This window comes from Triticum urartu, chromosome 6, assembly GCF_003073215.2.
Source record: "Triticum urartu cultivar G1812 chromosome 6, Tu2.1, whole genome shotgun sequence".
NCBI lineage: Eukaryota > Viridiplantae > Streptophyta > Magnoliopsida > Poales > Poaceae > Triticum > Triticum urartu.
The window spans coordinates 521636797-521664072 of NC_053027.1; positions in this window are offsets into that span (position 1 = coordinate 521636797).

Below are 27276 nucleotides of genomic sequence, written 5' to 3' on the forward strand. Positions count from 1 at the left end.
GGGGGACACGGTCTCTGCTTTGACAAGACGTGTCAAGAAAACCGCCTCGCAATATGTGCAGCACTGGTTGAGAAAAACGGTTCGAATAAAGACCGGGCCATGGCATGATGTCATGCTGTCAAAACGTGTCAGCAGATTAGATTTGTGGAAATATTATTCTCTTTACGGTGGTATGTGGAACTTGCTTTGTAGAGCCGGACACTATCCTTGTGTTCAAAATCTTCTGTGGAGTATTTGGAGGAGGAACCCGCCTTGCAATGCCAAAGACAAAACTACGCGCCGGACTCATCGTCATTGAAGCCTGGTTCAAGGGCTACTGAGGGAGTCCTGGATTAGGGGGTCTCCGGATAGCCGGACTATATTGGATTATGAAGATACAAGATTGAAGACTCCGTCACGTGTCCGTATGGGACTTTCCTTGGTGTGGAAGGCAATCTTGGCAATACGGATATGTAGATCTCCTCCCTTGTAACCGACTTTGTGTAACCCTAGCCCCCTCCGGTGTCTATATAAACCGGAGGGTTTAGTCCGTAGGACAACAAACAATCATACCATAGGCTAGCTTCTAGGGTTTAGCCTCTACGATCTCGTGGTAGATCAACTCTTGTAATACTCATATCATCAAGAACAATCAAGCAGGACGTAGGGTATTACCTCCATCAAGAGGGCCTGAACCTGGGTAAACATCGTGTCCCCTGCCTCCTATTACCATCCGCCTTAGACGCATAGTTCGGGACCCCCTACCCAAGATACGCCGGTTTTGACACCGACAGCCGGTGTGGCTACAGTGCCCCCGCCTTCACCGCTGACAACAACAAGCGGCAACTTGACGGAGAGCACTGTACGCGACTCGACTCGGCCACGCCCTGACGATCGACAAGACGGCGCACAGTCCCCCTAGGCATGCGGGGCCCGCACCTAGGGGAACCCGACAAACCACAAGCCCTCAGCGGGACCTAGCCCGGGTTCTCGGACACCAACAATTCGGACCCATCGACTTGTAACATTACCACTGTACCCCTGGGGGGTTGACCTATAATACCCCCCAGGAGCCCTCATGGATACAAGTGAACTCATTCCATCACACACACCTAGTTAGCAACACCCAAGGAGAGGGAACTTGCTAAGCCTTGGCCAGCTTCCTTCCTCCTCCATACAGCTCCACGAGCAACATTGTACTATCAATCATACAACTACACTCGGCAGGATTAGGGGTATTATCTCTCCGGAGAGCCCCGAACCTGGGTATGTCCGACGTCTCGCGCCCGCTCATGCCAACCTCGCCTATGGAGTCCACCAGCGCCCTCGAGCCTCCTCCTCTCTTTAGCCATCCCTTGGCATCTACCGTGCGCCCACCACGACAGTTGGCGCCCACCGTGTGGCAGCTCGACTAGCTGGCTGGGAACATGCTTCAGTCGGGGCCCTTCTCCTTCGCCGCGCTGCGCATCTCTGATGCGTTCACGGGCGACAAGTACCCCAGCGAGGTACTCAGCTACTCCGACTCTCCCCTCTCCCTCGGCGGCGGCATTTCCGCCAGGGCAATGGACGTCCACGTGGAGGTCTTCGTCACCGGCGACGGCGCCTCCTCCTCGTCGAGCAAGACGAGGAAGGCCGCCGAAGCCAGGGTCGTAGCGGATCGGATCGAGCCATCTGATCCATTGCGCACCGAGATGCAGAGCCTCCGCATCCCCATCGGCACGGACGTCGACGCCACCAACGTCGCTGAGGCCCGAACCCAGCTCGAGGAAAGGCGCCAGCAGATGCTGGACCTGTCCGAGATGCTCGCCGCCACTCAGCGTCACGTGGACGCCGCTCAGCTGGAGCGCGATGCCACCTACGGATTCATGCTCGCCGCGGCTGACCCAAGCCGGGTCGCCGATGTGCGTGCCCAGGGAGGAGCAATCGGCCGGGCCCTCAGCGCCGTCCCAACCGTCTACGAGACCCCAGCGAAGAATATGCGCGCTACCCAGGCAGCCGCAGCCGGCCTGGACCAGCTCACGGGCGAGGAGCTGAAAGAGCACATTGGGCGGATGCGCGAACTCCTCCAGCAGGACCGCCTCAACTAGCTCGCCAAGCCGGCGGGATCCGGCTCCGCCCGCCTTGGCGGGCCCGGCAAACTTCTGCACACCGCTTCCTCGCCACCCGGCGAGGCGCACTCCGGACGAGCCCGGACTTGGCGTGACCCGGCCGCTACAGCTGCCGGCGGATTGGGCAACGAGTCTGTCCTAGAGATCCAGCGCGGACCCGGCCAGCATGGCCGGCGTCCGGCTCCAACTGACCTGGCCCTTCGTGGCCTGGCCGCAAGTCGACTCAGCCCGTGCGCCATCGACGATGCTGACGCTCGCCACCGCCTCGATCGGCTCGCTCGCTCCCTGGAGGTGGAGGAGAGCGGCGCTATCGGTCTGGCGTGCTTCGGCCCACGCATCCGGGAGGAGCCCTTCCCCAAAGGATTCATGCTCCCCCGCGACACCCCCAAGTACAATGGGACAGTGAAGCCAGAAGACTGGCTCACCGACTGCACCACGGCCATTGGCATCACCGGTGCCAATCGTCGTCTCGCTGTGCGCTACGCACCGCTCATGCTCCAAGGGTCGGCCCGCACATGGCTGAACAGCCTACCGATGGGCAGCATCAACACGTGGGTGGACTTCAAGGAAGGCTTCATCCGCAACTTCACGGGGACCTACAAGCGACCCGGCCTCCCTAGCCAGCTCGCCATGTGCGTGCAGGGGCCTGCGGAGACCGGTCACGAGTACCTCGCAGGCTGGACCGAGCTCCGGAACAGCTACGAGGGCGTCCATGAAGTCCAGGCGATCCAGTACTTCGTCAGCGGGTACCGAGACGGCACCCTCCTCAAGCACAAGCTCTTACGCTCTAAGCTGGCCACCATGGCCGCGCTCATGGTGGCGGCGGACAAGTACGCCACCGCCGACTCCGCCATGAAGATCCAGGTGGCACTGGATGAAGCCAGCAAGACAAAGCCGGTTCCCCCTCCGAAGCCGGCTGGTGAAAGCAGCCGGCAGCAGCATCACCAGAAGAACAAGCGCAAGGCCGACCAGCCGGCACCGCTTAACGGCAACCGGCTCGTCGCGGCCGCCGAACCCGCAGTGGACCCGGCGGCGAAGCGCCGGCAAACCGGAAGACGGCATGGCAACCCGCCATGAGCTTCGAGCAGATGCTTGACGCCCCCTGCAAGCACCACAGCAGCGCAAAACCCTCCACGCACACGCTTCGGCAGTGCGCCCTCACCAAGCGAATCATGAGGGGCGACGTCCCACCCCCTCTGGCTCCGGCTCCCGGCGCGGGACAGCCGCCTCCGCATCCACCGCAGCCTCCAGCTGGCGGCGCGATGCGCGACGATGCTTACCCAGACCAGAACGCGGCCTACGTCGTCTTCACCAGCCTCGGCGACGACAAGCGCAGCGAGCGCCTCCTTCGGCTGGAGGTGAACACCGTTGTCCCAGCCAAGACGGAGTTCATGCATTCGTCGGATCGCCCGATCACCTCGACCCGGGAGGATCACTTGGCAGTCATGCCGAGTCCGGGTGGTTACCCCCTCGTCCTCAACCCCACCATTGTCGCGCGGCGCACATGCAAGTTCTCCCGAGTCCTCATCAACAGCGGTAGCAGCATCAACATTCTCTACTGCGACACGATGACCAAGCTCGGCCTCAAGGCCGAGGACCTGGAGCCAACCCAAACGATCTTCCACGGCATCGTGCCCAGCCTCTCCTGCTCCCCCATTGGCCGGGTCCGGCTAGATGTCTTATTCGGTGACAGCGGCCACTTCTGGCACGAACCAATCTGGTTCGAGGTGGTGGACCTGTCCAGCGCGTATCACGCGTTGCTGGGTCGGCCCGCGCTCGCCAAGTTCATGGCGGTTCCCCACTACGCGTACCCGAAGATGAAGATGCCGGGTCCCAAGGGCCTCATCACTATCACCGGCGACTACCGCAAGTCCCTGGAGTGCGCCCGAGACAGCGCCAAGTTGGCCGAGTCGCTGGTCATTGCCAAGGAGCGGCGCCAGCTCGACCGGATCGTCGCCCTGGCAGGCAAGGCCTCCGCCGCGTCGATCCCGACCCCGGACCCGGCCGGCGAGGCCGCCTTCAAGCCCTCCAAGGAGACCAAGAAAGTGAAGCTCAACCCAGAAGACCCCAGCTGCAGCAAATACGTTGTCATAGGCGCCCGCCTCGACAGCAAATAGGAAGGCGAGCTCGTTGACTTCCTCCGTGAGAATCGGGATATCTTCGCATGGACCCCCAAGGACATGCTGGGTATCCCGAGGAAGTACGCCAAGCACAAACTTCACGTCCGCATGGACGCCAAGCCTGTCCGTCAACCCCTACGACGATTTTCTGAAGAAAAGAGAAGAACCATTGGTGAAGAAGTGGCCAAGCTTTTGGCGGCCGACTTCATAATGGAAGTGTTTCACCCCGAGTGGCCGGCCAATCCAGTCCTCGTCCTGAAGAAGAACAAGACCTGGCGCATGTGTATCGACTACACCAGCCTCAACAAGGCATGTCCCAAGGATCCGTTCGCCCTCCCACGGATCGACCAAGTCATCGACTCAACCGCCGGGTGTGAGTTCCTGTCCTTCCTGAACGCTTACTCTGGCTACCACCAGATCAAGCTGGACCCGGCCGACGCCCTGAAGACGTCCTTCATCACGCCCTTTGGGGCGTATTGTTACATCACCATGTCGTCCGGCTTGAAGAACGCTGACGCCACCTTCCAGCGCTGCATGTAGAAATCCCTGCTACCGCAACTCGGCCGCAATATCCACGTGTACGTGGACAACATCGTGGTGAAGACCAAGCAGCACCTCACGCTCCTCGACAATTTGAAGGAAACGTTCGCCAACCTCCGCGAATACAAGGTCAAGATTAACCCGGAAAAATGCATCTTCGGCGTCCCGGCCGGAAAGCTACTCGGCTTCCTCGTCTCGGAACGCGATATTGAGGCGAACCTGGAGAAGATCAAGGCCATCGAGCGCATGCGCAAGCCGGCTCGGCTGCACGATGTCCAGAAGTTCACCGGATGCTTGGCCTCGGTCAGCCGGTTTCTAAGCCGGCTGGGCGAGAGGGCGCTACCCCTGTACCAACTGATGAAGAAGACGAGCCCGTTTGAATGGAACGGCAAGGCAGACAAGGCCTTCCAACACCTCAAGCGCATGCTCTCCACCGCACTAGTCCTGGCCGCGCTGACCGACAAGGAGCGGCTGCTGCTCTACATAGCCGCGACCTCGTGGGAGGTCAGCACGGTACTGGTGGTCGAGCGACCAGAGAAGGGCAAGATCCAAGCCGTCCAGCGCCCAGTCTACTATCTGAGCGAGGTGCTCTCCAACTCCAAGCAGAACTACCCGCACTACCAGAATATGTGCTATGGCGTGTACTTCACCGCCAAGAAGCTGAAGCAGTATTTCCAAGAGCACGTTGTCACCGTGGTCAGCAAGGCGCCTATTGAAGAAATCATCGGGTGCCGGGATGCCTCTGGCCAGGTTGCCAAGTGGGCGATCCAGCTAGCCCGCCACACCATCCTCTACGAGCCCCGCACCACGATCGAGTCTCAAGCCCTGGCCGACTTCCTCGTCGACTGGACCGAGACCCAGTACTTACCGTCGCCTCCCAACTCGACGCATTGGTGCATGCACTTCGACGGGTCCAAGATGCGACTCGTGCTTGGGGGGCGGCATCGTACTATCATCCCCGAAGGGCGACCAGCTCCACTACGCGCTCCAGATCCACTTCACCGCCTCCAACAACGTCGCCGAGTATGAAGCCCTTGTGCACGGCCTCCGGCTTGCCAAGGAACTCGGCATCCGGCGCATCCTGTGCTACGGTGACTCGGACCTGGTGGTGCAGCAGTGCCCCGGCGAATGGGACGCCTGCGACTCCAACATGGCAAGCTAGCGCTTCCTTGTCCAGAAGTTGTCCGGATCCTTCGAGGGCTGTGAGTTCCTCCATGTCCCGCGCGCGGAGAATGAAGCAGCCGACACGCTCGCCAAGATCACCTCGTCACGGCAAGCCATCCTGTCCGGCGTCTCCCTCGAGCACCTGCGCAAGCTGCCCGTTAAGCCATCACCGGACTCCGAGTCCATCCACGTTCCACACGACCCGGCCACACCTCAATTCGGACCGGTGACTGCCGAACCAGGCCCGGGGACTGCTGAACCCGGCCCGGGGGCTGCTCAGCTCGACCCGGCCACCATCGTCCCAGACTCGGCCGTCTCTATACCCGACCCGGGGGCTGCTCAACCCGGCTCAGGGGCTGCCGACTCGGAACCCACCCTGGTGGCCGTCTTCGCCATGGTTACGGCTCCATCTTGGGCCCTCCCAATATCAGAATTTTTGGAGAACGGGGTTCTCCCCATGGATGAGACCAAAGCTCGGCAAGTGCAACGCCGGGCGTCCGCCTACAGCATCATCAACAATGAGCTCGTCAAGCGCAGCTCCACCAGCGTGTTCCAGCGCTGCGTTGAGCAGGAACGGGGCATCGACATCCTCCGCGACATACACCAGGGAGAGTGCGGACACCATGCCGCATCACGATCCCTGGTGGCCAAGGCGTTCCGCCACGGTTTCTACTGGCCCATGGCCCTCCAGGATGCCGAGTCGCTCGTCCTCAAGTGTCAGGGATGCCAGCGCTTCAGCAAACACAGCCACCAGCCGGCGTCAGCACTCCGCACCATACCGATCATCTGGCCCTTCGCGGTCTGGGGACTCGACATGGTGGGACCCTTCAAAACCGCTCGAGGCGGCATGACGCACTTGTTGGTGGCAGTGGACAAATTCACCAAGTGGATCGAGGCAAGACCAATCAAGAAACTGGACGGGCCAACAGCCGCCTGGTTCATCAAGGACATAGCGGTGCGCTACGGCATGCCGAACAGCATCATCACCGACAACAGCACCAACTTCTCCAAGGGCGCGCTCGAACAATACTGCTCCGTCTCCGGCATCCACCTCGACCTGGCCTCCGTTGCGCATCTGCAGTCCAACAGGTAGGTCGAACGGGCCAATGGACTCATCCTGTCTGGCGTCAAGCCGCGACTCGTCGAGCCACTCATCCGCTCACTCGGCAGCTGGCTTGACGAGTTACCAGCCGTTCTCTGGAGTCTACGCACCACGCCGAATCGGTCTACCGGGTTCACCCCGTTCTTCCTCGTCTACGGAGCCGAAGCCGTCATCCCGACCGACGTCGAGTTCGACTCACCCTCACCGTGCGTCGCGAAGTACACCGAAGCCGAAGCCAGAGAAGCCCGCGAAATGGCATTGACCTGCTCGAAGAAGCACGCCTCCTGGCGCTCATTCGCTCGGCCATCTACCAGCAAGGCCTGAGGCACTACCACAGCAAGAAGATCAAGCCCCTCGCGTTCCGCGAGGGCGACCTCATCCTCCGACTCGTCCAAGAGCAGGCAGGCCAGCACAAGCTGTCCCCTCCATGGAAGAGCCCATTCATCGTGAGCAGGGCCTTGCGCGACCGCAACGCCTACTACCTCATCGACGCATGCAAGTCAAGGAAGCGCAAGAAGGACACCGCCGGTGAAGAAACGAACCGGCCATGGAGTGCGGAACTCCTCGGCCCGTTTTACAGTTAGCCGCACGAGCGTATGTATGGTCGCCTTTTGTAAACGCGTGAAACTATGGGGTCCTCGAACAAGACTCGTGGGCTGCCTTTTGTCGACCAATTTTTGTGTCCTATTTTCTTGCATCACTATACCACTGAACCCGGCCACCGGTCCGACTCGCTCGACCCGGGGGCTCAGGGGCTAGCTGGCTCGGTCGCCACCCTGCCGCCTTACTTGGTGATTCCTGATAAATTTAGGATGCCGCGGTCCCCCACTTCGCCCCAAAGACACAGATCTAGCTTTGGTTGTCGGCTAGTAAGCACAACGGACCAAAGCTCCTTTACACTTCATACACTAAGTCAAAGGCTGCCGGGTCGATCAACCCGGCTAACCATTCATCAAATGAACAGCCGCACGACCGAATGCTCGCCAACCGGCTTCGCCGGATTGCCGCCAGCCGGCCCAGCGGGTGTTCCGCTTGCGCTCAACGTTTCAAGGGACCCAAATCCTGCGCACTCCTCTCAAAGAACCGAACTCCTTGTCACGGACCGGAGCCTTGGTCGTCTGACTCGCGGGGGGGGGGGGGGGGGGGGGGGGGGGGGGGGGGGGGGGGGGTTGAGAAAGGAAAAACGCATGAAATCGGTCCAAAAAACGGAAGGCAAAAAGCAAAAGCACCCACGACATCTAGACAAGTATTTAAGAAAAGGCCCACAACCTGAGTTCATTACACCCTAAAACCCCCAGTGGGTGGGTGGACCTGCTATTTAACAAATTATTACACAAAGTGTCTCAGGCATCTCCAGCGCCGTGTCGCAACGTCGACGGCTCTCCCCTGGCGGCCTCCGGATCCAGCGAGGTGCCGGTGTCCTCCTCAGCACCCGTGTCGCGGTAGATGCCCGTCTCCTCCGAGCTCCCCTCCGGATCGTGGAGGAGCAAGCCGTAGTCTTCGCCATCCACGGCCCTGCCGTCTTCCGTCCGCTCCGGATGGAACTCGTCGTGGAAGGCGAACTCGGCGATGTAGCTGGCCTGGGAGGCGATCCGGCCGGCTTGCTCCTGCAAGTGCTGCTCTGAACCGGCCCGCTGGCCCATCAACGCGTCCAGCTGCAGGTCCGGATGCCAGGACAACGCGAACCGGAGCACCATCTCAGCACCGGCACGAGCGGCGGAGACGCGCCACTCGCCAAGCCGGTCCGGCCCCATCTCCAACCAACGCGCCAGGCGCGAGAAGCTTCTCGGTTGGACGGAGTCCGGCCATAGCGCCGCCGTCATTGCAGTGCCGGCCTGGGACAGCCGCCCCAACTGCGTTCCCAGGACCTGCAAGCGGGCCTCAGCGGCGGCGATGATCTCCGGGAAGGTCCAAGCCACCCGCGGATCCGTCCCGGATCCAACGACGCTGGTCGGGTCACGCTGATGGCGGACGGCTTCCTCCGCCGGCCGCTGCGTCTCCGGGAAGGCCCCTGTCGCAAAGGAAAAAGCAAGTTAGAAGAAGAACAACAAGGAAGAAAGGCCGGATCCCGACCTGGCGAACGACAAGAAAAAGCACTTACTGGAGAAGGACTCTTCTAGGTACTGTGCTACAAGCAACGTACCACGCCGCTCCCGTTCGATGGCGCGTCGCGCTCCTGAGCGCCTTCTCCAGATCAGCCGCCTTGGCAAGGGCCGCCTTCATCTCGGCATCCTTGTCTTCGGCCGCCTTCTCGGCCGCCTCGCAGCGATGGGCCTCGTCCTAACGGGCCCCCTCAACCAGGGCGACCTGCTCCCACAGGCGATCCACCTCGGCCTGGAGCCGGCCCTTGTCGTCGGCCAGCTGGCCGTGCTGCTGGTCCGCCTCCACCAGGGCCTTCTGCGCCTCTGCCACCTTGGCGGCTTCCGCCTTAAGGTGCTCCACCTCGGCCTCGAAGCAGCTCTTGTGACCCGCCAGCTGCTCATGCAGCCGGTTGAATACATCAAGAGACCGCCGAGCCACGGCCGCCACCTCCCTCGCCTGCGCCGCCTCGACGCCAAGACGGCCGGTGTCGGCAACGAGCCGGTCGTAGTGATGACCGGCCCGGAGCAGACGAGTCCGCCAGGACAGCACCTCGATTGCGAAAAAGAAGGACTCGGCAGAAGAAAAAAAGCAAGACTTAAGATTTGGCCCAACTGTTACACAGTTGGCCCAAATATCGGGGGCTACACCCAGTGGGTGCGCTAGCGCGCCCCCACTAGAAAAGAGCACAAGAATACCTGCAGCGACGTGGAGCTCCTCCTCCTTGGCGGCAATCTGCCCCGTGAGCTCTCGGTGCTTGCCCAGGAGACGATTGTAGGCAGCAACCTGGAAGGCATCAAGATGCTGAAGAAAGTAGAAGTCAGAACAAGGCCAACACTCTAAAGATTCGACCCAACTACTACGTAGTTGGCCCGAACCTCGGGGGCTACACCCAGTGGGTGCGCTGGCGCGCCCCCACAAAGAAGAAATTACAAGAAAACTTACCAGAACAGCGCGCTCCAGGTCGAGTGTCCGCTCCACCTCGGCCTGGGCGAAGGCCTCGAGCCGTTCCGTCCGGCCTCGCAGGCGGCGACTGACAGCTTCCAGCGCCGCCTCCTCCTGGGTTGCAGGCCCGAAGACAACGGCGGCCCCGCTCCACGCCGGCTGCGGCACGGCAGCTCGGCGCCCTCCCTGCCGGGGCACCAAGGCGTACTCCCCGCTGGCCGCCCGCGACACGGCCATCACCTCCTCCAACGCCCCTCCCGGCGCCGACAATGACCCGGACGCCGGGACGCGCTGCGTCACCGTCTCCGGCCCAGCTGCCGGGGCGACCTCCGGCACCGCAGCCCGCGGTGCCTCCTCCAAAACTGGCGGTGCCTCCGAGACCGCCGCTCGCACCGTCTCTTCCAAGATGGCGCCGCCTCCACCACCATCAGCCCCCGCTCGCCCGACCACGTCGGCCCGCGGCGGGGAGTCATCCGCCACCTCCACGACCGCCCGGTCGGGGATCACCACCGCAGCCCGGCCTCCACGGCCGCGCTCCCTCGCCAGCGACGACTCAAAGACCGTCGCCGCCACCACCGTGCCCTCCGGCATCTCGCGCTAGGCCGGCTCCGCGCCGCCTCGCGCCCATGCCTCCGCCGCGTCGGTCCAAGCATGGACCGACGCCGCCTTCAGCTCCGCCTCGGCCCAGTTCCTGTCCCACCAGGCCACGGCTTCAGCGTCGTTCGGATCCAGGCCAAGGTCTGAGTCGGCCTGTTCCTCCACCTTGGCCTAGTCGGCGAGGTCGGACCGGCTCCTGCAGAACTCGGCCCCTTCGGCGGCCGCGGCTTCCATCGCCGCCCTCGCCAGCGCGATTGGCGACCTGAAGAAGAAGACGGAATAAGCAGAAAAGAAACAAGACTAGCTCAAGGAAAAAATCGGGGCGCGAACGAGGGATGAAGCTTACCCGGCCAAGACCGGGACTGGGGTTGGCCTCCCGTCCCCGCCACCGCGCTTCCTCTTGGCCGGCCTCCCGGCCCCGGCCAGGTCCGCCGTGCGCTTTGGGGCCTGGGGTCGCGGCGCGACGTTGTCTTTCCCATGCGGGCGGCACCGCGAGGACCCAGCTCCGCCCGCGTCGCCGCCTCCCCCGCCCAATGCCACTACACCAAGAATTGGCGTCAGCATTGATCGTTCCGTGCCGTGGTCAGCACTTCAAGACACATGAGGAAAAACACAAGACTTACCTGCGCAACGCCCAGCGCCGGCGTCAGACTCGACCTCCTCCTCCCCACCATGAGCCGCAGGCTCCTCTGGCGCCACCGGCGTCACTTGTGATGGGGCCTGGGTGTAAGGATGGCGAATCGCATTCGGAAGTATCTCACGCGTCGCGTCAGGATGAATGAGAAGGTGTGCAGCGGCAAAGTAAGAAGACCGGGCACTCACCTGCGGTGCCGGGTTCGACTGGCTGTACGACACCTTGCTGAACCGCTAGTCATCCCCACGGTTGGCCTTGGAGATGCCATTCACGTCACGCGCGATCTACTCCATGGATAGCCGCGTCGACCCCATGCGGTTGGGGTCTTGAAGGCCGACCATTTCACCGACGAGGCAGGAGCGCCCCTGAAGCGGAAGGACCCGGCACCTGACGAACGCGGCGAGAAGGTCGGTGCCGGTGAGCCCCTCCTACGTCCTCATCACCATCACCCGCTCGCAGAGGTTGATGATCTCCTGCGACGGGCGCCTGGGTGAGTAGCCCCAGTTCATCTTCGCCCGTGGCGGCGCGATGGCGAAGGCCGGAAGATTGATGCGATCCGCACCATGGTTGCGGACGTAGAAGAAGGAGTTCTGCCACTTCTTGGCAGAATCCTCCAGCGGGATCTTGGGGAAATCCGCCCCCGACTGCTTCGAGATGACGGCAGCGCCGCAATGGGCGAACTCCCCGGCCGACGGGCCCTGCTGCTTCAAGGAGAAGAAGCTCGCCCAGAGGTCGATCAAAGGCTCGACCCCCAGGTACCCCTCGCAAAGGGTGACGAAGCCGGGGAGCTGGACGATGGTGCCGGCGCCAACATGATGCGGCTGGAGCCCGAAGAATTCCAAGAACGCGCGGAAGAAGGAGCTCGCCGGCAGCCCGAACCCGCGCTCGAAGTGTGTGAGGAAGACCACGCGCTCCTGCCCCTCAGGCCGAGGCCTCTGCTCGCCGCACGGCAGGCGGACACCGACGTCCGTCTCCCGTGGCAGGCGCCGCGTCGCCCGGAGTTGGGTATTGTCCTCAGAGGTGACGTTCGAGCCCATCCAGGAGCCCGATGGCAGTGACATGATCAAAGGAAGAAGAAGAAGAAGGAAGATGGACGGCGAAGGAGTTCTGCTTGGAGCAGCGGGCGCTGCAGAGAGTCGGTTGCAAGGAGCGGAGCAAGAGCAAAGGGACAGGAGGGCGCGAGTGAGAATAATGTCCGCCGCCCCCTGCCCCCAATTTATAACCCTTGGTTTGAACGTGGGGAAGTGGGGAAGTGGGATCGTCTGCACGCACCCGTTCCACTACCCCACAATAAGTGCACGTGTACACGCGCAGTAACTGCCCGGGGAAGAGCAACCGGCCCCCGGACGCCGCAATAAATCCACGCGCTTGGGCCAAGGGCGCGCGGTGGTGGGCCCCAGCCCACCGCCCGGTCCCGTCACACGCGTGGCCTGTCAGGCCCCTCCGACTTCCGGGCACCACGTGGTGCCCGTGCGAAGCCCGAGGGATTGCCCCAAGATTCGGCAGACTTCTCGGTCCCCGCCACGGCCAGGATGCCACGATCCGGTTTCCGAGAAAACCGGCACACAGTGGGTGTTGCCGGACCCGGCGCTCGCAAAATCCACCTTGCTTAAGGGGGAAACTGCGAAGGCCCACTCATCCGAAGACGGCGGACCTTCACAGCTTCGGGGACTACTGTCGGGGGGATGGACCCCGGGTAGGCAGTGGAACTTGGATCCTCTTAAAAAATAATGGGGTTGGCACTGCCCCTCAATACCGGCACGCGCTTGGCCGGGTCACTCGACCCAGCCAAGCCCCGCAAGCCGGCCAGACTAGCCGACCCGGCAAGACACGTCGACTCGGCCCCAACAACTAGTGCAAGACAGCCGAACCCGGCACGAACAAAGCCTCCTCGACAAGCCAGCACCACCCGTGGCGTGCTACGCAATCTAGCCACGGGTCAACTCTCGTCCCATCCTGGTCGTATGATGGGACGAGACTTTAATAAACGATGACCGAGGCAACAGTGCCTCGCCCATGCCTATGGTCAGCGAGTACGTAGCAACAGTGCCCCTCACCTACCCGCTGATCAGGGCCGGCGTGGCTACAGTGCCCCCGCCTTCACCGCTGACAACAGCAAGCGGCAACTTGACGAAGAGCACTGTACGCAACTCAACTCGGCCACGCCCTGACGATCGACAAGATGGCGCACAGTCCCCTAGGCATGCGGGGCCCAACCCGGGTCCCCGGACACCAACGATACGGACCCACCGACTTGTAACATTACCACTGTACCCCTGGGGGGTTGACCTATAAAACCCCCCAGGAGCCGTCATGCACACAAGTGAACTCATTCCATCATACACACCTAGTTAGCAACACCCAAGGAGAGGGAACTGAAGGAAATATGCCCTAGAGGCAATAATAAAGTTATTATTTATTTCCTTATATCATGATAAATGTTTATTATTCATGCTAGAATTGTATTAAATGGAAACATAATACATGTGTGAATACATAGACAAACAGTATGTCACTAGTATGCCTCTACTTGACTAGCTCGTTGAATCAAAGATGGTTAAGTTTCCTAGCCATAGACATGAGTTGTCATTTGATTAACGAGGTCACATCCTTAGAATGATGTGATTGACTTGACCCAGTCCGTTAGCATAGCACTTGATCGTTTAGTTTGTTGCTATTGCTTTCTTCATGACTTATACATGTTCCTATGACTATGAGATTATGCAACTCCCATTTACAGGAGGAACACTTTGTGTGCTACCAAACGTCACAACGTAACTGGGTGATTATAAAGGTGCTCTACAGGTGTCTCCAAAGGTACTTGTTGGGTTGGCGTATTTCGAGATTAGGATTTGTCACTCCGATTGTCGGAGAGGTATCTCTAGGCCCTCTCGGTAATGCACATCACCTAAGCCTTGCAAGCATTGCTACTAATGAGTTAGTTGCGGGATGATGTATTATGGAACGAGTAAAGAGACTTGCCGGGAACAAGATTGAACTAGGTATTGAGATACCAACGATCGAATCTCGGGCAGGTAACATACCAATGACAAAGGGAACAACATATGTTGTTATGCGGTCTGACCGATAAAGACCTTCGTAGAATATGTGGGAACCAATATGAGCATCCAGGTTCCGCTATTGGTTATTAACCGGAGACGTGTCTCTGTCATGTCTACATAGTTCTCGAACCCGTAGGGTCCGCACGCTTAAAGTTCGATGACAGATATATTATGAGTTTATTTGTTTTGATGTACCGAAGTTGTTCGGAGTCCCGGATGAGATCGGGGACAAGACGAGGAGTCTCGAAATGGTCGAGATGTAAAGATCGATATATTGGACGACTATATTCGGACATCGGAAAGGTTCCGAGTGATTTGGGTATTTTCGGGAGTACCGGGGAGTTACAGGAATTCGTATTGGGCCTTAATGGGCCATACGGGAAAGGGGAGAAAGGCCTCAAAGGGTGGCCGCACCCCTCCCCATGGGCTGGTCTGAATTGGACTAGGGAGGGGGCGCCCCCTTCCTTCCTTCTCCTTTTCCCTTCCCTTTCCTTCTCTCCTACTCCTACTACTTGGAAGGGATCCTAGTTCTACTAGGAAAGGGGGAATCCTACTCCCGGTGGGAGTAGGACTCATCTAAGGCGCGCCATAGAGAGGGCCGGCCCCTCCCCTCCTCCACTCCTTTATATACGTGGCCAGGGGGCACCCCATAGACACAACAATTGATCTCTGGATCTCTTAGCCGTGTGCGGTGCCCCCCTCCACCATAATCCACCTCGATCATATTGTAGCGGTGCTTAGGCGAAGCCCTGCGTCAGTAGAACATCATCATCGTCACCACACCGTCGTGCTGACGAAACTCTCCCTCAACACTCGGCTGGATCGGAGTTCGAGGGACGTCATCGAGTTGAACGTGTGCAGAACTCAGAGGTGTTGTGCGTTTGGTACTTGATCGGCCGGATCGTGAAGACGTACGACTACATCAACGTGTTGTGCTAACGCTTCCGCTTTCGGTCTACGAGGGTATGTGGATAACACTCTCCCCTCTCGTTGCTATGCATCACCATGATCTTGCGTGTGCGCAGGAAATTTTTTGAAATTACTATGTTGCCAACAGTTGTATCAGAGCCTAGGTTTTATGTGTTGATGTTGTGCACGAGTAGAACACAAGTGAGTTGTGGGCGATATAAGTCATACTGCTTACCAGCATGTCATACTTTGGTTCAGCGGTATTGTTGGATGAAGCGGCCTGGACCGACATTACTCGTACGCTTACGCGAGACTGGTTCTACCGACGTGCTTTGCACACAGATGACTGGCGGGTGTTAGTTTCTCCAACTTTAGTTGAACCGAGTGTGGCTACGCCCGGTCCTTGCGAAGGTTAAAACAGCACCAACTTGACAAACTATCATTGTGGTTTTGATGCGTAGGTAAGAACCATTCTTGCTAAGCCCGTAGCAGCCACGTAAAACTTGCAACAATAAAGTAGAGGACGTCTAACTTGTTTTTGCAGGGCATGTTGTGATGTGATATGGTCAAGACATGATGCCAAATTTTATTGTATGAGATGATCATGTTTTGTAGCCGAGTTATCGGCAACTGGCAGGAGACATATGGTTGTCACTTTATTGTATGCAATGCAATTGCGCTGTAGTGCTTTACTTTATCACTAAGCGGTAGCGATAGTCGTGGAAGCATAAGATTGGCGAGACGACAACGATGCTACGATGGTGATCAAGGTGTCGCACCGGTGACGATGGTGATCATGACGGTGCTTCGGAGATGGAGATCACAAGCACAAGATGATGATGGCCATATCATATCACTTATATTGATTGCATGTGATGTTTATCTTTTATGCATCTTATCTTGCTTTGATTGACCGTAGCATTATAAGATGATCTCTCACTAAATTTCAAGATAAAAGTGTTCTCCCTGAGTATGCACCATTGCCAAAGTTCGTCGTGCCCAGACACCACGTGATGATCGGGTGTGATAAGATCTACGTCCATCTACAACGGGTGCAAGCCAGTTTTGCACACGCAGAATACTCAGGTTAAACTTGACGAGCCTAGCATATGCAGATATGGCCTCGGAACACTGAGACCGAAAGGTCAAGCGTGAATCATATAGTAGATATGATCAACATATTGATGTTCACCATTGAAAGCTACTCCATTTCACGTGATGATCGGTTATGGTTTAGTTGATTTGGATCACGTGATCACTTAGAAGATTAGAGGGATGTCTTTCTAAGTGGGAGTTCTTAAGTAATATGATTAATTGAACTTAAATTTATCATGAACTTAGTCCTGGTAGTATTAGCATATCTATGTTGTAGATCAATAGCTCATGTTGGCTCCCCTATTTTATTTTTGATATGTTCCCAGAGAAAACTAAGTTCAAAGATGTTAGTAGCAATGATGCGGATTGGATCCGTGAGCTAAGGTTTATCCTCATTGCTGCACAGAAGAATTATGTCCTTAACGCACCGCTAGGTGACAGACCTATTGCAGGAGCAGATGCAGATGTCATGAACGTTTGGCTAGCTCAATATGATGACAACTCGATAGTTTAGTGCACCATGCTTAACAGCTTAGAATCGGGACTTCAAAGACGTTTTGAACGTCATGGATCATATGGATGTTCCAAGAGTTGAAGTTAATATTTCAAGCAAATACCCGAGTTGAGAGATATGAAGTCTCCAACAAGTTCTATAGCTAAAAGATGGAGGAGAATAGCTCAAGCAGTGAGCATGTGTTTAGATTGTCTGGGTACTACAATCGCTTGAATCAAGTGGGAGTTAATCTTCCAGATAAAATAGTGATTGACAAAATTCTCTAGTCACCATCACCAAGTTAGTAGAACTTCTTGATGAACTATAATATGCAAGGGATGATGAAAACGATTCCCGAGCTTTTCATGATGATGAAATCGATGAAGGTAGAAATCAAGAAAGAGCATCAAGTGTTGATGATTAACAACACCACTAGTTTCAAGAAAAGGGCAAAGGGAAAGAAAGGGAACTTCAAGAAGAACAGCAAGCAAGTTGCTGCTCAAGTGAAGAAGCCCAAGTCTGGTCCTAAGCCTGAGACTAAGTGCTTCTACTGCAAGGGGACTGGTCACTGGAAGCAGAACTGCCCCAAGTATTTGGCGGATAAGAAGGATGTCAAAGTGAACAAAGGTATATTTGATATACAGATTATTGATGTGTATTTTACTAGTGTTCGTAGCTACCCCTCGGTAGTTGATACTGGATCAGTTGCTAAGAATAGTAACTCGAAACGGGAGTTGCAGAATGAACAGAGACTAGTTAAGGATGAAGTGACGATGTGTATTGGAAATGGTTCCAAGATTGATATGATCATCATCGTACACTCCCTATACTTTCGGGATTAGTGTTAAACCGAAATAAATGTTATTTGGTGTTTGCGTTGAGCATGAATATGATTTGATCATGTTTATTGCAATACGGTTATTCATTTAAAATCAGAGAATAATTGTTGTTCTGTTTACATGAATAAAACCTTATATGGTTATACACCTAATGAAATTGGTTTGTTGGATCTCGGTCGTAGTGATACACATATTCATAATATTGAAGCCAAAAGATGCAAAGTTAATAATGATAGTGCAACTTATTTTTGGCACTGCCGTTTGGGTCATATTGGTATAAAGCGCATGAAAAAACTCCATGCTGATGGGCTTTTGGAATCACTTGATTATGAATCAGCTGATGCTTGCGAACCATGCCTCATGGGCAAGATGACTAAGACTCCGTTTTCCAGAACAATGGAGCGAACAACAGATTTGTTGGATATCATACATACTAATGTATATTGTCCGATGAATATTGAGGCTCGCGGCAGGTATCATTATTTTATGATCTTCACAGATGATTCGAGCAGATATGAGTATATCTACTTGATGAAACACATGTCTGAAACATTTGAAAAGTTCAAAGAATTTCAAAGTGAAGTGGAGAATCATCATAACAAAAATAAAAGTTTCTACGATATGATCGCAGAAGTAAAATATTTGAGTTACGAGTTTGGACTTCAGTTAAAGCTATGTGAAATAGTTTCACTACTCACGCCACCTAGAACACCACAGTGTAATGGTGTGTCCGAATGTCGTAACCATACTTTATTAGATATGGTGCGATCTATGATGTCTCTTACCGATTACCACTATCGTTTTGGGATTATGCATTAGAGACAGCTACATTCACGTTAAATAGGGCACCATCTAAATCCGTTGAGACGACACCGTATGAACTGTGGTTTGGCGAGAAACCTAAGCTGTCGTTTCTTAAAGTTTGGGACTGCGATGCTTATGTGAAAAAGTTTCAACATGATAAGCTTGAACCCAAATCGGAGAAGTAAATCTTCATAGGATACCCAAAAGAAAATGTTGGGTACACCTTCTATCACAGATCCGAAGGCAAGATATTCATTGCTGAGAATGGATCCTTTCTAGAGAAGGAGTTTCTCTTGAAAGAAGTGAGTGGGAGGAAAGTAGAACTTGATGACGTAGCTGTACTTGTTCCCTTATTGGAAAGTAGTTCATCACAGAAATCTGTTCCTGTGACTACTACACCAATTAGTGAGGAAGCTAATGATGATGATCATGTAACTTCAGATCAAGTTACTACCGAACCTCGTAGGTAAACCAGAGTGAGATCCGCACCAGAGTGGTACGGTAATCCTGTTCTGGAGGTCATGTTACTTGACCATGACGAGCCTACGAACTATGAGGAAGCGGTGATGAGCCCAGATTCCGCGAAATGGCTTGAGGCCATGAAATCTAAGATGACATCCATGTATAAGAACAAAGTATGGACTTTGATTGACTTGCCCGAAGATCGGCAAGCCATTGAGATTAAATGGATCTTCAAGAGGAAGACGGACGTTTATAGTAGTGTTACTATCTACAAAGCTAGAATTGTTGCAAAAGGTTTTCGACAAGTTCAAGGTGTTGACTACGATGAGAGTTTCTCACTCGTATCTATGCTTAAGTCTGTCCGAATCATGTTAGCAATTGCCACATTTTATGAAATCTGGCAAATGGATAAACAAAACAGCATTCCTTAATGGATTTATTAAAGAAGAGTTGTATATGATGCAACCAGAAGGTTTTGTCAATCCTAAAGGTGCTAACAAAATATGCAAGCTCCAGCGATCCATCTATGGACTGGTGCAAGCATCTCGGAGTTGGAATATACGCTTTGATAAGTTGATCAAAGCATATAGTTTTATACAGACTTGCGGTGAAGCCTGTATTTACAAGAAAGTGAGTGGGGGCACTACAACATTTCTGATAAGTATATGTGTATGACATATTGCTGATCGGAGATAATGTAGATTTATTCTGCAAAGCATAAAGGAATGTTTGAAAGGAGTTTTTCAAAGAAAGACCTCGGTGAAGCTGCTTACATATTGAGCATCAAGATCTATAGAGATAGATCAAGACGCTTGATAAGTTTTTCAATGAGTACATACCTTGACAAGATTTTGAAGTAGTTCAAAATGGAACAGTCAAAGAAGGAGTTCTTGCCTGTGTTACAAAGGTGTGAAGTTGAGTAAGACTCAAAACCCAACCACGGCAGAAGATAGAGAGAGAATGAAAGTTATTCCCTATGCCGCAGCCATAGGTTCTATAAAGTATGCCATGTTGTGTACCAGACCTATTGTATACCCTGCCCTGAGTTTGGCAAGGGAGTACAATAGTCATCTAGGAGTAGATCACTGGACATTGGTCAAAATTATCCTTAGTGGAATAAGGATATGTTTCTCGATTATGGAGGTGACAAAATGTTCGTTGTAAAGGGTTACGTCGATGCAAGTTTTGACACTGATCCAGATGACTCAAAGTCTCAATCTAGATACATATTGAAAGTGGGAGCAATTAGCTAGAGTAGCTCCATGCAGAGCATTGTTGACATGGAAATTTGCAAAATACATACATATCTGAATGTGGCAGGCCCGTTGACTAAACTTCCCTCACAAGCAAAACATGATCACACCTCAGTACTCTTTGGGTGTTAATCACATAGCGATGTGAACTAGATTATTGACTCTAGTAAACCCTTTGGGTGTTGGTCACATGTCGATGTGAACTATGGTGTTAATCACATGGTGATGTGAACTATTGGTATTAAATCACATGGCGATGTGAACTAGATTATTGACTGTAGTGCAAGTGGGAGACTGAAGGAAATATGCCCTAGATGCAATAATAAAGTTATTATTTATTTCCTTATATCATGATAAATGTCTATTATTCATGCTAGAATTGTATTAACCGGAAACATAATACATGTGTGAATACATAGACAAACAGTATGTCACTAGTATGCCTCTACTTGACTAGCTCGTTGAATCAAAGATGGTTAAGTTTCCTAGCCATAGACATGAGTTGTCATTTGATTAACGAGGTCACATCATTAGAATGATGTGATTGACTTGACCCAGTCCGTTAGCATAGCACTTGATCGTTTAGTTTGTTGCTATTGCTTTCTTCATGACTTATACATGTTCCTATGACTATGAGATTATGCAACTCCCGTTTACCGGAGGAACACTTTGTGTGCTACCAAACATCATAACTTAACTGGGTGATTATAAAGGTGCTCTACAGGTGTCTCCGAAGGTACTTGTTGGGTTGGCGTATTTCGAGATTAGGATTTGTCACTCCGATTGTCGGAGAGGTATCTCTGGGCCCTCTCGGTAATGCACATCACTTAAGCCTTGCAAGCATTGCAACTAATGAGTTAGTTGCGGGATGATGTATTACGGAACGAGTAAAGAGACTTGCCGGTAACGAGATTGAACTAGGTATTGAGATACCAACGATCGAATCTTGGGCAAGTAACATATCGATGACAAAGGGAACAACGTATGTTGTTATGCGGTCTGACCGATAAAGATCTTCGTAGAATATGTGCGAACCAATATGAGCATCCAGGTTCCACTATTGGTTATTGACCGGAGACGTGTCTCGGTCATGTCTACATAGTTCTCGAACCCGTAGGGTCCGCACGCATAAAGTTCGATGACAGTTATATTATGAGTTTATTTGTTTTGATGTACCGAAGAAATTCGGAGTCCCGGATGAGATCGGGAACATGACGAGGAGTCTCGAAATGGTCTTGACGTAAAGATCGATATATTGGACGACTATATTCGGACATCGGAAAGGTTCCGAGTGATTCGGGTATTTTCAGGAGTACCGGGGAGTTACGAGAATTCGTATTGGGACTTAATGGGCCATACGGGAAAGGAGAGAAAGGCCTCAAAGGGTGGCCGCACCCCTCCCCATGGGCTGGTCCGAATTGGACTAGGGAGGGGGCGCCCCCTTCCTTCCTTCTCCTTTTCCCTTCCCTTTCCTTCTCTCCTACTCCTACTACTTGGAAGGGATCCTAGTTCTACTAGGAAAGGGGGAATCCTACTCCTGGTGGGAGTAGGACTCCCCTAGGGCGCGCCATAGAGAGGGCCGGCCCCTCCCCTCCTCCATTCCTTTATATACGTGGCCAGGGGGCACCCCATAGACACAACAATTGATCTCTTGATCTCTTAGCCGTGTGCGGTCCCCCCCTCCACCATAATCCACCTCGAGCATATCATAGCGGTGCTTAGCCGAAGCCCTGCGTCAGTAGAACGTCATCATCATCACCACGCCGTCGTGCTGATGAAACTCTCCCTCAACACTCGGCTGGATCGGAGTTCGAGGGACGTCATCGAGTTGAATGTGTGTAGAACTCGGAGGTGACGTGCGTTCGATACTTGATCGGTCGGATCGTGAAGACGTACGACTACATCAACCGCGTTGTGCTAACGCTTCCGCTTTTGGTCTATGAGGGTACGTGGACAACACTCTCCCCTCTTGTTGCTATGCATCACCATGATCTTGCATGTGCGTAGGAAATTTTTTGAAATTACTACGTTCCCCAACAGGAACTGCCTAAGCCTTGGCCAGCTTCCTTCCTCCTCCATACAGCCCCAGGAGCAACATTGTACTATCAATCATACAACTACACTCGACGGGATTAGGGGTATTATCTCTCCGGAGAGACCCGAACCTGGGTATGTCCGGCATCCCGCGCCCGCTCATGCCAACCTCGCCTCTTGAGTCCACCAGCGCCCTCGAGCCTCCTCCTCTCTTTAGCCATCCCTTGGCATCTGCCGTGCGCCCACCACGACACATAGGGTGACACAAAACTAGCTCCAGTTCATCAATGTAATGTAGGCATGTATTCCGAATGTAGTCATACGTGCTTATGGAAAAGAACTTGCATGACATCTTTTGTCCTACCCTCCCATGGCAGCGGGGTCCTATTGGAAACTAAGGGATATTAAGGCTTCCTTTTAATAGAGTACCGGACCAAAGCATTAACACAAAGTGAATACATGAACTCCTCAAACTACGGTCATCACCGGTAGTGGTCCCGATTATTGTCACTTCGGGGTTAACGGATCGTAACACATAATAGGTGACTATAGACTTGCAAGATAGGATCAAGAACTCTCATATATTGATGAAAACATAATAGGTTCAGATATGAAATCATGGCACTCGGGCCCTAGTGACAAGCATTAAGAATAGCAAAGTCATAGCAACATCAATCTCAGAACTTAGTGGATACTAGGGATCAAACCCTAACAAAACTAACTCGATTACATGATAAATCTCATCCAACCCATCACCGTCCAGCAAGCCTACGATGGAATTACTCACGCATGGCGGTGAGCATCATGAAATTGGTGATGGAGGAAGGTTGATGATGACGATTGCGATGAATTCCCCTCTCCGGAGCCCCGAACGAACTCTAGATCAGCCCCCCCGAGAGAGATTAGGGCTTGGCGGAGGCTCCGTCTTGTAAAACGCGGTTAATCCTTTTCCCTGATTTTTTCCTCCCCGAACACGAATATATGGAGTTGGAGTTGAGGTCGCTGGAGCGTCAAGGGGCCCACGAGGCAGGGGGGGCGCGCCCCCACCCTCTTAGACAGGGCGTGGGCCCCTGACGTGGATTCTTCTTCCAGTATTTTTTATATATTCCAAAAATAATCTCTGTTGATTTTCAGGTCATTTCGAGAACTTTTATTTCTGCACAAAAATAACACCATGGCAATTCTACTGAAAACAGCGTCAGTCCGGGTTAGTTCCATTCAAATCATGCAAGTTAGAGTCCAAAACAAGGGCAAAAGTGTTTGGAAAAGTAGATACGACGGAGACATATCACATATGTATATCCCCGAGCTGTTTTATCTCTTCCTTTACAACGAGGTAGTATGGGCTGGTGTTCGGCTTGAGTTGTCGCTTTATCCCGGCCACATGGTGGTCGGTCTGCCGCATTGTGCGTTGATGTCACGGGCTCCAGCGCCTCGTCATCGAATTGAGGTACCAATTTGTGCTTCGGGTGACTTTTGGTTGGGCGCTCGAGGTCATATTCCTCGGCTCCCAGGATGTTAGTCAATCTATCGCTGACGAGATCTTGATCAGCTTGAAGCTATTGCTGCTTCTTTTTCAGGCTCCTTGCAGTGGCTATTAGCTGGCGCTTAAAATGCTCCTACTCGAGAGGTTCCTTGGGCACGATAAAATCCTTGTTGCCGAGGCTCACCTCATCCTCAAAGAGCAGAAGATAATTACTATCCTCCGAGTCTTTGTTTACGACCTGTTCATCAGGGCTGACTCGCCCATCTTCCCGTTCGTCCTGTTCGGAGGTTGGTTTGACGGGGTCTTCTCTGTCTTCGGCATTATCCGGAGTGTTCTTGTCTCCTGTGCCGGTGTTGCTATCTTTTCCATGGCGTGATTTAGAGCAGCGCCGCTGGCGTCGGCGCTTTGGCTGTATCTCAGGAGGTTTATCCTCGACTGGATCTTCTTTGTCATTGCCGCTGTTCTCTTTGGGTGTATCCACCACGTACACGTCATACGAAGAGGTGGCCGTCCAGCGTCCGATAAATGGCGGGTTTTGGGCCTGCTCTTCTTCGGCATCGTCGTCCATTCCGTCGATGTCTTCAGAGCCATAATCGAGCATGTCGGTTAAGTCTTCGATGGTGGCTATTAAGTGGGAGGTGGGTGGGAAGCGAAATTCCCCGTTATCAGCCCCCAGTTCAAACCGAATATAATTCGGTTTTGAGTCCCCCACTAAGGAGAGGGTTTTTAATGAGTTTAGCACATCGCGCAAAGGTGAGTGCCGAAAGATGTCCGCGGAGCTAAACTCGACGACCAGCGCCTGATCAGGCTCGACGGACACGGGTGCACATGGTTCGAAACCTGTGGCCGGAGACGAATCTGAGGTTCCGGTGACACAGATCCCGCTCAAAGTTGGGTCTGTGTGCAGCTCCAACGCCGCTGAGTCTGCAGCTTATGTGGCGGGGTTGAGATTCCCGTCCTCGGATGGCGCAATCTGCTCCGGATCTACGGCTGGAGCACATACAGGTGCTATCTCCTTGGTATGGTCTGATGACAAATTTAGGTCATGTTCATCGCGGTGGCAGGGAGCGGCTGCCGTGGGCTCGAATCCGTCGAAGATCAAGTCTCCACGGATATCAGCAACGTAGTTCAAGCTTCCAAACCTGACCTGATGGCCAGGGGCGTAGCTGTCGATCTGCTCTAGATGGCCAACCAAGTTGGCCCGCGGTGCGAAGCCACCGAATACGGAGATCTAGCCGGGGAGAAAGACCTCCCTCAGGGCTGCATCGTTGTAGATGATTGACGGAGCCATCGAGCTTTCTAGCGATGTCATAGAGGAACTCTCAATGGAAGCACCAATGTCGGTGTCAAAACCGGTGGATCTTGGGTAGGGGGTCCCGAACTGTGCGTCTAAGGTCGATGGTAATAGGAGATAGGGGACACGATGTTTACCCGGGTTCAGTCCCTCTCTATGGAGGTAATACCCTACGTCCTGCTTGATTGATCTTGATGAATATGAGTATTACAAGAGTTGATCTACCACGAGATCGTAATGGTTAAAACCCTAAAAGTCTAGCCTGTATGATTATGACTGCCTCTACGGACTGAACCCTCTGGTTTATATAGATACCGGAGGGCACTAGGGTTATACAAAGTCGGTTACAGAGAAAGGAATGTTCATATCCGAATGCCAAGCTTGCCATCCACGCCAAGGAGAGTCCTATCCGGACACGGGAGAGAGTCTTCTGTCTTGTATCTTCACGGCCCATTAGTCCGGCCCACGTTACATCGTCCGGACGCCCGAGGACCCCTTAATCCAGGACTCCCTCAATGAGCAACTATAATCTCTAATTGTCATTGCAAACATGTTTCATTCATAATAGGCTGAATCAGGAACGATGAACTAATCATATTTACAAAAACAAGATAGGTCGAGTTCATACCAGCTTCTCTCATCTCAATCAGTCCATCATATATCGTCATTATTGCCTTTCACTTGCATGAACAAACGATCTGGATAATAACAATAGTGCATGTGCATTGGACTAAGCTGGAATCTGCAAGCATTCAATACAAGGGAGAAGACAAAGTAATATGGGCTCTTGGCTAAATCAACAATAATGCATATAAGAGCCACTCAACATTTTCATCATGGTCTTCTCCTCTCGACCCCCAAAGAAAAGAAAGGAAATAAAACTATTTACATGGGAAAGCTCCCAACAATCAAAAGAAGAACGAGAAATATTTTTGGGTTTTCTTTTAATTATTACTACTACAGGCATGGAAAGTAAACTAGCTAAAAGCTACAACTTTTTTTTGGTTTTTCTTAAGGTTATTCAAACACACAAGAAGGCTTAGAAAAAATAAAATAGCATGGATAGTACAATGAAAAAGTATGAGCACCGACAACTACAATGAGTGTGTCAATCATGAATGTAATGTCGGTGAGAAATACGTACTCCCCAAGCTTAGGCTTTTCGCCTAAGTTGGTATATGGACATGGCTCGCCTGGTGGATATCCAAAGTTGTAGCTGGGGTCGTACTGAGATGCAGCAACTACTGCCTAACGAGCTGCAGCTTGGAGGCGAGCTGCCTCCGTCCTCCTCTTGTACTCGTTCGCCTCCTCCCTGGTTATAACATGTCTCCCTTTTGCCTGAAAGTCAAAGAAAGTAGGAGCAGGGAGAGCAACATGGACGGTGCCCCGTTTGTGAAAGATTAGTCGGTACTGGAGGAACTGGTCGTTCCTCTCAACAAACTGATGGCGAACCATGGCATTATAATCTAGGTAAGCAGTAGGCAACTCAATATCATTTCCACGTATGGGTATATCAAGATAGTCAGCTACACGAGTTGCATAAATTCCACCAAACAAATCTCCACTTATACTGTTGTGACGCAACCTACGTGCAACAATAGCCCCCAAGTAATATTGTTTATCTCCTAATATCGCACTCTTGAGGACACTAAGATCTGGAACGCACATGTGACAAGCCTCATCTTTACCGTTAATACATCTACATATAAAGAGAGCAAAATAATGTATGGAAGGGAAATGAATGCTCCCTATGGAAGCTTGTGTGATTTCTCTAGATTCCCCTATAGTGATACTAGCAAGAAAATCCTTATATTCAGATTTGTGAGGTTCACTAACATTGCCCCACTGCGGGAGTTTACAAGCAGTATTAAAATCTTCTAGGTCCATGGTATATGATTTATCATAAAGATCAAATAAAACAGTGTGAGAATTGCGCGAGAATGTAAATTTAAACCTTCTCACAAATGAATCAGTTAGATAGAGGTATTGCTGGCACTTATCTGACACGAAGCTCTCAAGATCAGTGTTACACACATATGCGTCAAACTCATCCTTGATACCTGCATGAACCATGAACTCTTCTGACGGCCATTCGCAAGGCCGCACTTGAGCTTCCCTTGGTAGTTCATTATCCGGCTCACGTATCGCGAGCCTCGGTCCTTGCTTCCTTGAGAACCACCTTGGTACATTTTCCTAAAAAAATTCTGAAATTTTTAATGACTCAAAATAGAAATGAATCAAACTCAACAAGATTGATAGCAACTACTCCTACAAGTG